The 11,994-nt window shown below is 41.1% G+C and overlaps 1 long non-coding RNA gene and 1 pseudogene across 1 annotated transcript; one reads left to right on the top strand and one right to left on the bottom strand.

Annotated features, from left to right (window-relative positions):
- Positions 1–7,196: 7,196 nt before the first annotated feature.
- LOC114934871 (uncharacterized) lies at positions 7,197–7,952 on the bottom strand. Its single transcript, XR_003820379.2, has 3 exons — positions 7,895–7,952; positions 7,607–7,751; positions 7,197–7,232 (listed from the first exon to the last, which is right to left on the bottom strand). It is a non-coding gene; the product is annotated as an uncharacterized LOC114934871 (long non-coding RNA).
- Positions 7,953–11,147: 3,195 nt separating this feature from the next.
- LOC146724794 (uncharacterized) lies at positions 11,148–11,994 on the top strand (annotated as a pseudogene).

Raw genomic sequence — 11,994 nt, 5'->3', positions numbered from 1 at the left:
GTGTTTCGGCGTTGCATCATGTATTTTAGCATGACTCATTGTATTGCATCATACTTCTGGAATGTAACAGTTTGCAACCGTCTTTTCTATTCTCAGTAGCGATATTTCTTAACGGTCCTTTGTAACGGTTTGCAACCGTCCTTTTAGAACCTTCTAGAATCTTCCAGAATTTCCATGAGAGTAAAGCCGTGTTCACATAATGAGCCGGGTTTTATATATTTTTACTCGCTAAAGTAACTAAATATTATATCTTGTTTTGAGTCCTATTGATTTTATATCTTTATTTTTAATATGTGAACTTGAATGTATTTTATACATTTGAGATCTTTTAAACTTAATTTCGCTATTTTTATAATTGTAAAACAACTATAAAATATTAATATTGTTATCAATATATATTTATTAAATATTGTTTATCAACTTACTTTGAATTATTTCATATTTCAACGTTAAAATAAATTAAAAGTTATTTGGTCGATAATCTGTGAATTTAACGTTAGATAAAAACAAAAATTGTATAACTAAAATAAAATGATTTTATCTTCTTTAATTTACATTCTTATTCTTTAACTGAATGTAAATTGACCAACCACTTTGTGATTCTAAAAATAATAATCAAGTACCTTTATTTATTAATCACGAATTCAAAGTAAATAATAAACTAATCTGATTTGCGTCAATTTACATTCCTATTTATTAGTCAAATGTAAATCAACCAACTACTTTAGTTTTCTTCGTGATTCTAAAAATGATGATCAAATATCTTTACTCAAAAGTAAATAATAAATTAATCTGATTTACGTCAACTTACATTCTTATTTATTAGTTGAATGTAAATTGATGCTTTTGTTTTATCATTGGTCGGTAATGTCGATTTCCATATTCATCTTAGGCAGGTAAGTTAATTATTCTGTCCTTAATGTCAGTAATCGGTATTGTAGATTTTGTCAGTGTTGTGTTGGTCAGTGAAGTGACGCCTAAAGAATACTCCTATATATTCGTGGCTGTATGTAGTGTATAAGACACTCAGAGGTTAGAGCGTATGACGGATATAAGGAGTTATACGACATGCAATGTGTACGGCGCTTAGGGACTCGCAAGTATAAATAGTGTAAGATATACAGAAGCTTAGTCGCATACAGTATGTAAGGTGTTTTAGAGGTTAGAACATATATTTGTTGTCTTACTTAGGCGCGCTTATTCTCTAACTTTTATTTATGTTTCCTAACAAATGATCAAGAGCAGAGCACCCTTGTTGATTATGCTTTTTATGATATTAATATTATTATTTAAAAGTAGGTTGCTACTCTCATTGTCATTTGTGAGAAGACATGTTTTAACCTATGAGTAATTATATGTGTGATTAAATATCCGTTATTACCGGTCTTTCATGCAGACTAAAGATTGTCATGACTAATAGGTTAAAGAATGAAGTTTTTGAAAAAGATTAAGATTTTGAAATTTGTCTGGACGTTACAATGAATGACGGAGTTTCGTCGAAGTCGAAGGAGAAATCCTGGTTCCAAAGGAGATAATCCGTAGCTATCAAAGTAGATGCTTCTTCCATGTTCGTCGAGGAAGAAGGCGACCCAATGTTCACCAGGTCTATTATAATCGTCTGTATTAGCGACGATAGCCGTCGACCTCGTTCACACCCTCGGAACTCTGTCGGCGGAATAAACTCCCGCATGCTTGACATCGATATGACGCAATGCTCGTAGAATTTCGCAAGAGTTCATTTTTTTTGACGCGAAGATGAACACGCGGATTCTGGTATTATTTGAATAACTTCAGTTTTTACTTCTCCCGCTGTAACGTTTCTGCATGACGATTTGCGCTCCGTAAATCTTTCTTTTTCTTCTTCTTCTTTCTTAATTGACTGCTCGACGCTTGACAAATCTTTTGTTTCTATTATACTATTTGCTCGAGTTTTTATATTATGAATTAGAACAGGGTTATCATTTACGCTGCTAACAAAGTAATTTTTACCGTAGCAGGTTTTCTCGTTTTCGTGATCGCTGTCGTCGTTGTTGTCGTCACTGCTCAATTAAAAATTTTCGAAAGAACTACAACTAGTGGGTTGGCTAACACTGAGAATATCACTGCTGACACTATTATTTTGCTCCAGTAGCCAGCGCTCTAATTTGTAAGCGTTATGTAATGCGCAATAAAAAATTTTTCGAAATCCGTGATGCGTGCAATATTGTCCGCACTCTCCCTCCGCCGTTAAATTTTTGAATGCTGGAGAGATATCTTCTAAATTGTATATCTTTCTGGAAAGTAGAATCCGTACGTAATATGCTTTTTCGCTGCCTCTGACGTATATGTGCCTCGAGTATCTTATAATTTCTCGTAAACGCAACGTAAAATATTTTGAATTAGCTTCGCCGTCGAACCATTCAATACCGTGGTAATTTCGCGTAAGCCATGTGTTTTGCCGCCTTACTTTTTCGAGTAATTTTCCAAACGGATACGGAGCCATCAAAATCCAATGGTCGACGATCGCTGCGCCAACCGCGATTTCCTTAGGTAGAAACTTCTTGTCCGCATCGCGGAAGCCTTGTATGTCGATGACTATATCCATGTTGTAATGAAAAATTTCTACGCTTTTTTAGGCGAGGTTTAAGCTTTTCACAAACCGTCAACGTGCGTGTCTCGAAGGAAACTGACTATTTCTTTTCGTAACATCGTAAGATTTTCTTCTCGTAAAACTTGTCGACGAATGGAAGTTGAAGAGAAGAGAGGAGTAAGAAAAATACAGAAAAGTTTTAATCGGGTACGCTGTGACGTGAAAATTGTAAATGCGGCGATAAAAATTTTAACCGGAAAAATCGACGATGACTTGACGCGACGAGTCGATTTCAATTACATTATCAAATTTGGCGTAAACAATACAGTTAATTGTTTCGGTAAGTGGCTTTTCGAATTACGATAGAAGTACGCTTCTAATCGTAAACTGCCATGTCTCACGAGATTCCAATGCCCGGCGCAATTGGCAGACAAATTGAGTGTGAGATCAAAAGCGAAAAGCGTGTACCCCTTGTGACGTGACGCTTTTGGAGCGCCGTTACAAGGGCGAAAAGCCCGGTCGGGTAGGACGCGGGGATCTGGAACGCCCCTCATTTCGAGGAGGGTGCGATCCGTTTACGTTTATTCCGTTTTATTACCGTATTTTTTGCGAGAACCGCAGTTGCGCGCAGCGTCGGCCTGTCGATGCGCGTGCAACACGATTCGTAGAGAGAACGATAGAGACGGTCCGAAAGAGCGGCAGGAGAATGTTGTAAAGCAAGAGGAAGAGAGACAGAGGATGCCGGAATGCCGCAGCGAGGGAGAAGGATGGAGCGAGAGTGAGAGAGAGAGAGAGAGAGCACGGGACCTCGCGCAGATAAGTATCGAGTGACCGAAATTCAATTTAATATCTCTCGCGCAATGTTGATGCCGTGAAAATATTCTAGGATACCGAGAGGATACCGGCCAGCCTACCGCTTGTTCCCCCAGGAGAAATGCCGCAGGAACAAACCCGGAGAAATATCCTCTCGAGCAGCATTAAGATACCGGCGAGAGAATTACCCCAGCTAGGGAGAGAGTGAGGGAGACCCTAGGGCCCCCGCCATCGACCCTATTATCGATGGAATGCGCGAGAGATCGGCGCGGCACGTAAGGTACTAAGACGCGCGAGGCCCGACTCTCCACTGTTCGGTGTGCCACGCTACAGAGAATGTGCCTCCTGATCTCCCAGAGTGCGACCAAAGGACCAAGATTCATCGCCGAAAACTGTAAGCCGCCTCTCAGGTAGCCGTAGATAAGTGTTGGTTGGTGCCGTGGGTATTGAAAACCTAGAGTAATTACCGTGAGTACCGTGTCTCTCATTATCGTATCGTTTTTGTGTAGGAGAAAGCGGTCTCTCTCTCTCTCTCTCTCTCTCTCTCTGAGTATCGTACCGCGGAGCCAGCCGTCTTCGAGTTCGCGAACCGAAAGTGCCCTCTCCGAAAAGTGCCGCCGACAGTCAATTGTTTTCGCGAGCGATTATCGTACATTATAATTTACCGCTATATTCAGAGTCACGTTTTGTTTTACATGTGATCTCAGTAGATTTTCGGAATTTGCGTGCAGCCGTTCTCCACGAGTTTGTTAAATATTTCATTTTTTGACTCGGCGAGAGAGTCGTGCGAGAGAGTCACGAAATTGCCGTTGTCTCTTAGTTACCTTTTTTTTTCTACCGCGCCGTGTTTTGACATATTGTAAGCGGCGCGTAAATAATTACCGTGATACGCAATGTCCGGCGTTAGCGTCGTTTCCGACACCCGTGCGGTGCTGCCACCGTAGCATATAGGGTGGCCAAAAGATATGCGCGCGCATGCGAGCGCGACCGCGGGCCGTAGGCCGTTAGATTCGAAGTCGAGGAGAACGACTCTCCTTTGAGAAGTGCAAACGAGCAGACGTGTTATTAAATCGTGCGCATGAGAGTACTTTTGAAAAGTGTTAAATTGTAGAAGCATTCCGATCTTTATTAAATCTTTATTACTAAAATCAGTGTCCGTTGAATTTCACCTAACAATGCTCCAATCCTGGCGAGAACCTTTTGCAGTGCGTACGGGCTCCTGTGGCATCCAATTCGCCTTTAAAAATTCAGTCTTAAACACCGGTTACTTGACATACAGAGAACATTCGAGAAGTTTCCAGACGAGGATTCAAAGGAAAGAGACTAACGCTTAACTCTTGAGTCATTTAAAAATAGTACCGCAGACTTTTACATCTCAAAAGTGGGATTTACCACAGGATTGCTCCGATTTGGAAAAGGTGAATTTCGAAATAAATTAAGATACAATAAATCGGGTAAAATACAGTTTATGGGAAACTGGACGATCATTTCGGTACATTCGGGTGTATGGTTCGAACACGAGTGAAGGGCGGGATGGATCGTGCCAGTCTTGAGAAGCTCACTCCGGACGAATTGAGAGCGGAGGCGGCCAAGTACGGCATATCAGCCAGCGGCAACTGAGCTGCATTAGTGGATTCGATAATGAATCATTTGGAGAAACATGGTCCAGTGGAGGAGATGGTGCAGCTGTCAGCCTCGAGGTCTACGGTGACGGGAGCCACAGCAAAAATGACGAAGGCGGTCCCACAGCAGGCAGAGGCAGCCGGAGCGACGGAGGTCATGCGGCAGATGCTGCAGTCAATGCAGCAGCAACAGCAGACGCTCATGGTGATGCAGCAACAGCAACAGCAGCTAAGCCAAGTACTGCAGCTCCTGGTGGAGCAGCGAGCGGAGGGCAACAGTCAGGGCCAACCTGGACCGTCGAGGACGTCGTCCAATCAAGCATCGTCGCGCTCAACGCCGACAAATGAGGTAAGCCGACGGTCGCATGAGTCATGGTCGACGGGTCCCGCGATGCAGGCGCTGGCGCACCAAATCCCTGAGTTTGCCGGCTCAGAGGATGACAATGTCCACGCCTTGAATCAGAAGAGTGGACAAGGTGGCACAAGTTCACGGAGCGACGGACGGTGCGACACTGCTTGCAGCATCAAGCAAGCTGGTGAAGTCCGCTCGTCGATGGTTCGATGTCCAGGGAGACGTGGCCGTCGAATCATGGATCGGGCTAAAAACAGAAATTGTTAAGATTTTTGAAAGAAAGATTCCTTTCTACAAAATTATGCAGAAAATAGAGGCGAGGAAACGGTTGCCAGGCAAGGAGACATTCGATGAGTATGCTATAGAGAAGCTGTCTCTAATGCATCGGGTGGAGCTTCCGGAGGCGGACCGAATCCAGCTGTTGGTGAGCGGCATCCAACAAATTTCGTTGAGGGCCACGGCGCTGTCGCTGACTGCCGACACCGTAGACACCTTCTTGAAGAGGATGCGCGTCATCACGCAGGGAACATCGGAGGGCGACCGGACAACCTGGTGCTCAGCACCAGTCATCCAAACCGAAGGATGCCTCCTGCAGGAACTGTGGGAAAAAAGGACATGGTCATCGAGACTGTAAGTCAGAACAAATTTGTTTCTATTGTAAGGAGCGCGGGCACCGGAGGTTCGATTGCCCGGCGCTCAAGAAAAAAGAGAACAGACCGGCGACTAGGACGTTCAATTCCCCGGCAGTAGCGGCGGCGAGCGTAACAGCCGAACCGGCGGAAAGCGGCGAGATCGCGACGGTGGACGAGTGCTCTCGTCTCGTAGTGGACAACCTTTTTAGTCCGAGTTAGACTGGAAAACAGTAAAGAAAATTTATTAGCATTAATAGACACTGGCAGTCCCGTATCATTTATAAAAGCGAGTGTTTACAAAAAACTGATAGATCCGGTTGGAAATAGTTTAAATAAAGTCGAGACAAGCCTAAGAAACTTGTCTAATCAGAAATTAGAAATTTTAGGAATCGTGCCGTTAAAATTAAATATAGAGTTATTGCGCGACAAAAAATTTTGTATAGATTTACATGTTCTCGACAGCGGGTCCTTTCAAGGGGATATTATATTAGGACGCGAATTTTTAAAAACAAGTAAACTTACATTGGTATATGACCCAGCGGCGAAAGATGTAGAACAAACAATCAATCTGTTCTCGTTCCTTCCTTTGTGCGTCGATAAAGGAGAAACAGAGCTTAAACAAATAATCGAGGAAAATAAGATAGATTTCGATTTCAAAACAAAGCAGAGGTTACGTGATTTATTACTTAATATACATAATAGAAAAATCGTACCTGTAGATGATAATTATGCTGTACGGGTGAACATGCGCGACACCTCGGTATTTGCGTATGCCCCGAGACGTTTTGCTCTGGAAGAACGGAAACAAATGAGGACGATCACCGACGATCTCCTGAAGCGTGGCATCATACAGACGAGTGCCTCTCCGTATTGCGCCAGGGTAGTGCTGGTTAGAAAGAAAAGCGGTCAGCCAAGGCTCTGCGTCGACTTGCGTCCGTTGAACAGTAAGGTGTTCAAATAGAAATATCCATTCCCGATTATAGAGGAATGCCTATCTAGATTGGGGGGGGGGGGAATATACACACTGTTAGATCTACGCGACAGTTTTCACCAAATAAAGGTGCATGAGGATTCGATGAAATACTTTTCATTTGCGACCCCGGATGGTCAGTACGAATTTAAGCGTTTACCTTTCGGCTTTAGTGAGTCTCCGGCCGAGTTCCAGAAAAGATTAATCCAGATCTTGAATCCATTTATAAGGTTGAAAAAGGTACTCGTGTACATAGACGACGTTCTCATAGCATCTGAAACGATAGAGCAGAATTTGGAAACGATCGAAAAAGTATTAATAATATTAAAAATGTACGGCTTTGAGTTGAATTTTAAAAAGTGTAAATTCTTGCGTAGAGAAATAGAATTTCTGGGGTGTATGGTATCGGAAGATGGAATCACGATAAGTCCGCGGCATACGGACGCAGTAAAAAATTATAGGCAACCAAGGGATAAATTGCAATTGCAAAGATTCCTTGGTCTCGCAAATTATTTTCGGAAATTTGTGAAAGATTACGCGTTAAAATCTAGACCGTTGCATAATCTACTGAAAAAAGGAGTTAACTTTAATTTTGATAGTCGATGCGTCGAAGCATTCGAAACAATAAAGAGTGAACTCACCGTCTACCCGGTATTAAGGTTGTATGACCCGGCAGCGGAAACTCAATTGCATACGGATGCATGCAGTACGGGAATCGGTGCGGTGCTTCTTCAGAAACAGGGCGACGGAAAGTGGGCTCCAATAGCTTATTTTAGCCAGGCGACAAATTCCGCTGAAACCAGATGCCATAGCTTTGAATTAGAAATGTTGGCTATCATTCGGGCTGTAGAACGGTTTCATTTGTATTTATATGGTATAAAGTTCACCGTAGTATCAGATTGCAACGCGTTAGTACATGCAGTTAAAAAGGCAAACCTGAATCCTAGAATAGCTAAGTGGACTCTAGCGATTCAGAATTACTATTTCGACATCATTTATCGGCCAGGAAATCGTATGGCCCATGCTGATGCCTTGAGCCGCAGCGTGGCCATGGTTGATGAGCTTCCTTTAGAACGCCGTCTCGAATTTCTGCAATTGACAGATCCTGCGATACAAAAAATTAGTAAAGAATTGGAGACACGTGATAGCGAAAAGTTCGTGTTAGTGGATGGACTGATATATAAAAAACTAGACAACGGGTTGAAATTTGTAGTTCCTGAATCAATGATAATAAATAATTGAGGGCACACCACGATGACATGGCACATGTAGGATTTGATAAGACAATTGAAGGTGTCAAATAAAATTATTGGTTTCCACAAATGAGGAAACGAGTCCAACAATATATTGAAAATTGTTTAACTTGCCTCACAGCCAATAGCTCAACGCACAGTAAAGAAGGGGAGACACATTTATATCTCTTGCCGAAGGCACCTCTCGAGATTCTGCATATTGACCACTTTGGTCCTCTTCAGGAGTCTCCTGAAAATTATCGACATGTTATAATTATAGTAGATGCGTTTACTAGGTTCACATGGTTGTCGCCAATCAAATCGACAGGGGCAAAGGAAGTAATAAAATGTCTGAATACTATTTTTTCAACTTTTGGCAAACCATTAGAATTAGTATCGGACAGGGGGTCTGCCTTCACATCCAAAGAAATAGAGAACTTTACGATGAATTTACAAATTAAACATAAGAAGGTAGCAGTAGCGGCCCCATGGGCCAATGGTATGGTTGAGCGAGTCAACAGATTTTTAAGAACTTCCTTAACCAAATTATTAGATAGTCAAGAGGATTGGCAAAAGGAATTAGGCTCGATACAATATGTGATAAATAATACTTATCATTCAAGTACAAAATCCAGTCCGTCTAAGCTCATATTAGGATATGAACAACGTAATCACGTCGACAGTAAAATATCACAGCTCACGAAGGCCTTAGCTCAGGTAAACTGCGATCTGGAAAAAGAAAGAATTAATAATAGAGATACCGCTTTAGAAGCAACTGAAATAATTAGGGGGTACAACAAAATATATAGAGATGTGCATAGCAGGAAGCCATCGCTGTACAAAAAGGAATCATACGTCCTGATTAGAGACGATAGAAGCGTGATAGGTGTCAGCTCTAAATTGAAGCCACGGTACAAAGGACCTTATCTAATAACAAAAGTACTTGGTAATAACAGATACGTGGTGAAAGACATACCTGGTTTCAATTTAAAGCAGAAGCCGATGGACACTATCCTGTCCTCAGATCGACTGAAGCCATGGATAGTGGCACCTGAGTCAGATACCGAAAATACTGTAAATATTGTAGTATAGTTTAAGTATATATGTTAGTATCGAAATTATAGTTAAATTTATATTCAATTGTTGTTAATATTTAGCGTCGTATTTACTAATAGAGTTACAACTTACTTCGTTCGTAGTATGTATATATAGCTGAAAAATATGTACCTGTTGCCTCAGTAGGGTAACACAAATTAGTTTAGAATATGGCTGTAAACATTGTTTAAATAGCAAACAATAAAACTTCGAGTCGAAGTTAATGCAGGCTGGCCGAGCTGTAAGCGGCGCGTAAATAATTACCGCGATACGCAATGTCCGGCGTTAGCATCGTTTCCGACACCCGTGCGGTGCTGCCACCGTAGCATATAGGGTGGCCAAAAGATATGCGCGCGCATGCGAGCGCGACCGCGGGCCGTAGGCCGTTAGATTCGAAGTCGAGGAGAACGACTCTCTTTTGAGAAGTGCAAACGAGCAGACGTGTTATTAAATCGTGCGCATGAGAGTACTTTCGAGAAGTGTTAAATTGTAGAAGCATTCCGATCTTTATTAAATCTTTATTACTAAAATCAGTGTCCGTTGAATTTCACCTAACAACGCTCCAATCCTGGCGAGAACCTTTTGCAGTGCGTACGGGCTCCTGTGGCATCCAATTCGCCTTTAAAAATTCAGTCTTAAACACCGGTTACTTGACATACAGAGAACATTCGAGAAGAATCCAGACGAGGATCCAAAGGAAAGAGACTAACGCTTAACTCTTGAGTCATTTAAAAATAGTACCGCAGACTTTTACAATATATTATTGTGACTTCTGTATGTACCGCGTGTCCGTGATAAGATTTTTGAACAGCCTACCGTTTACCGGTTTTTGTCTTGTCTTGTTCATTCCGTTCGTAAAATACTGTCGCGAAATTGTTTAAACATTTAATGATGTTATAATTAATGAAACTTTAGCAGATCTCTTCTGTTCTACCGATATGCGCCTATACATTTATACTATCTTATCTTATACCATACCGTTAGCCAATATTAATATTTATTATGTAATCATATTGTCCATTTATCTTAATCATATGTAAACTTGTTAGTCCTAAGTGTCAAATATATATATATCTGTCAAATTATATCACCACGTGTATGTCTCTCTATACCTCTCTCTCAACCATAGACCCAACAATCCTATAGACCCGCGACGCTGTATAAAATTTGGAGAAGTGACCTTAAGTACCGTTTACATTAGTATCGTGGCGCATTCACATGCGTTTGGTGCCCAACTTTACCATGAGTTACCGAAAGTACCTAGGTACGGGTAAGTAACTCGTTCGTTACCGAATTTTACCGTATTAGAGCTCAAACTAGTAAAATATTTAAATTGAACGCTCCCCTGTCCGAACTTAACGTTTCGGAGCAGGAAAAGACGTTGCACCCTTGGAATAATCGTCTCTACTTATAGAATTTCCCTCATTCAAGAAATGGATACCCGTTCCCGCGAAGAATGTTTGATAAGCATTGACGTAAAGCGGTTCTTTCGACAAGAAAATTGGTTGTAATGGCCTACTGGGAATTTGCATACCGTCGACGTACAGAGAGAAAAAATTTATACCGTAATTTTTAAAATTAAACGGATTTAATTTTCTATCTCCATTAAATGCTTTATTATTAACGAATCCTACTATTATTCGTTTCGGTAATTGGCCTAGTATTACATTATCTAATGATTCACCCGCAACGCCACCGTGAATTGTGAATGTTTTAATCTCGACTCTCGTAAGCGGATACTTGGCCGTAACTTTACTCAGCATTCTAGCATGTGCCAGTAACACTCCAGGGCTTATTTTCGCACTTCTCACTAGTAAGACCGGGTTGTCCTGACTATTCGTGAAATTTTACAAGTAAAAACAATGGTTACGCGCAAGCAAGTACCTGGCTTTGCGAAATGCGATCGCAATCGCGATATTTGCGAGATAGCTAACAACGACGGCATCAACATCGATAACGCCAGAAGTCACGAACAACGTTGTTTATTGTTATCGACGACGTACGGACTTAATTCTTCTCACACTAAAAAGATATATGTTGGATTGCAGTCGAAGAACGATGGCGGCTTCATGCCGATTGTTAAATTAACGCGCAATTACGCCGAAGGAATTTGTTTCAACGTCAACACGTGGCGTCAGTTTCAAATCAATATGGAACATATAAATTTATACTTGAATAAGAATCTAAAGATTAAACCAGATCCTATTATTAGAGAATATTTTGATCATCTTCACTACTGCTTACGGAGCGAGGGCTGTACTGGTGGCATACAAGGAAAACAAGGATCATGCAACGGAAGATAAAGTGGAAGAAGAAGAAGAAGAAGAAGAATCTCAACCGCCGTTGAAGAAACGAAAGACTTACGCAGCTGCAATAGCGATACAGAAAACTATTTTTCTCGGCTTGGAACATATTAGAAAATACGTGGATACACATTTGACGCAGCTAGTTTCCATAGTCGATTCTGTTGATGCAACTGCGAGATATTTAATTAACAAAATAGAATTAAAACTTCTCTTGTCTTACATTAATCGTGAAATTATAAAACTTACTATCAAAGACAATTATCAGGAAATTAAACGTAATGTACAAACGCAAATAAATAACCTAACGTTTTTAGATGTTTACTTTAACATTGTATTCGTAGAATTACTTACGTTTCGATTTAATGAAATTTTTCGTATTATTTTGCTAAAACGCAAATCTTAA

Source organism: Nylanderia fulva, unplaced genomic scaffold (genome assembly GCF_048542155.1).
Source record: "Nylanderia fulva isolate GAGA-0341 unplaced genomic scaffold, ASM4854215v1 Scaffold116, whole genome shotgun sequence".
NCBI classification, from domain to species: domain Eukaryota; kingdom Metazoa; phylum Arthropoda; class Insecta; order Hymenoptera; family Formicidae; genus Nylanderia; species Nylanderia fulva.
This window is presented reverse-complemented; position numbering and strand designations above follow the sequence as displayed.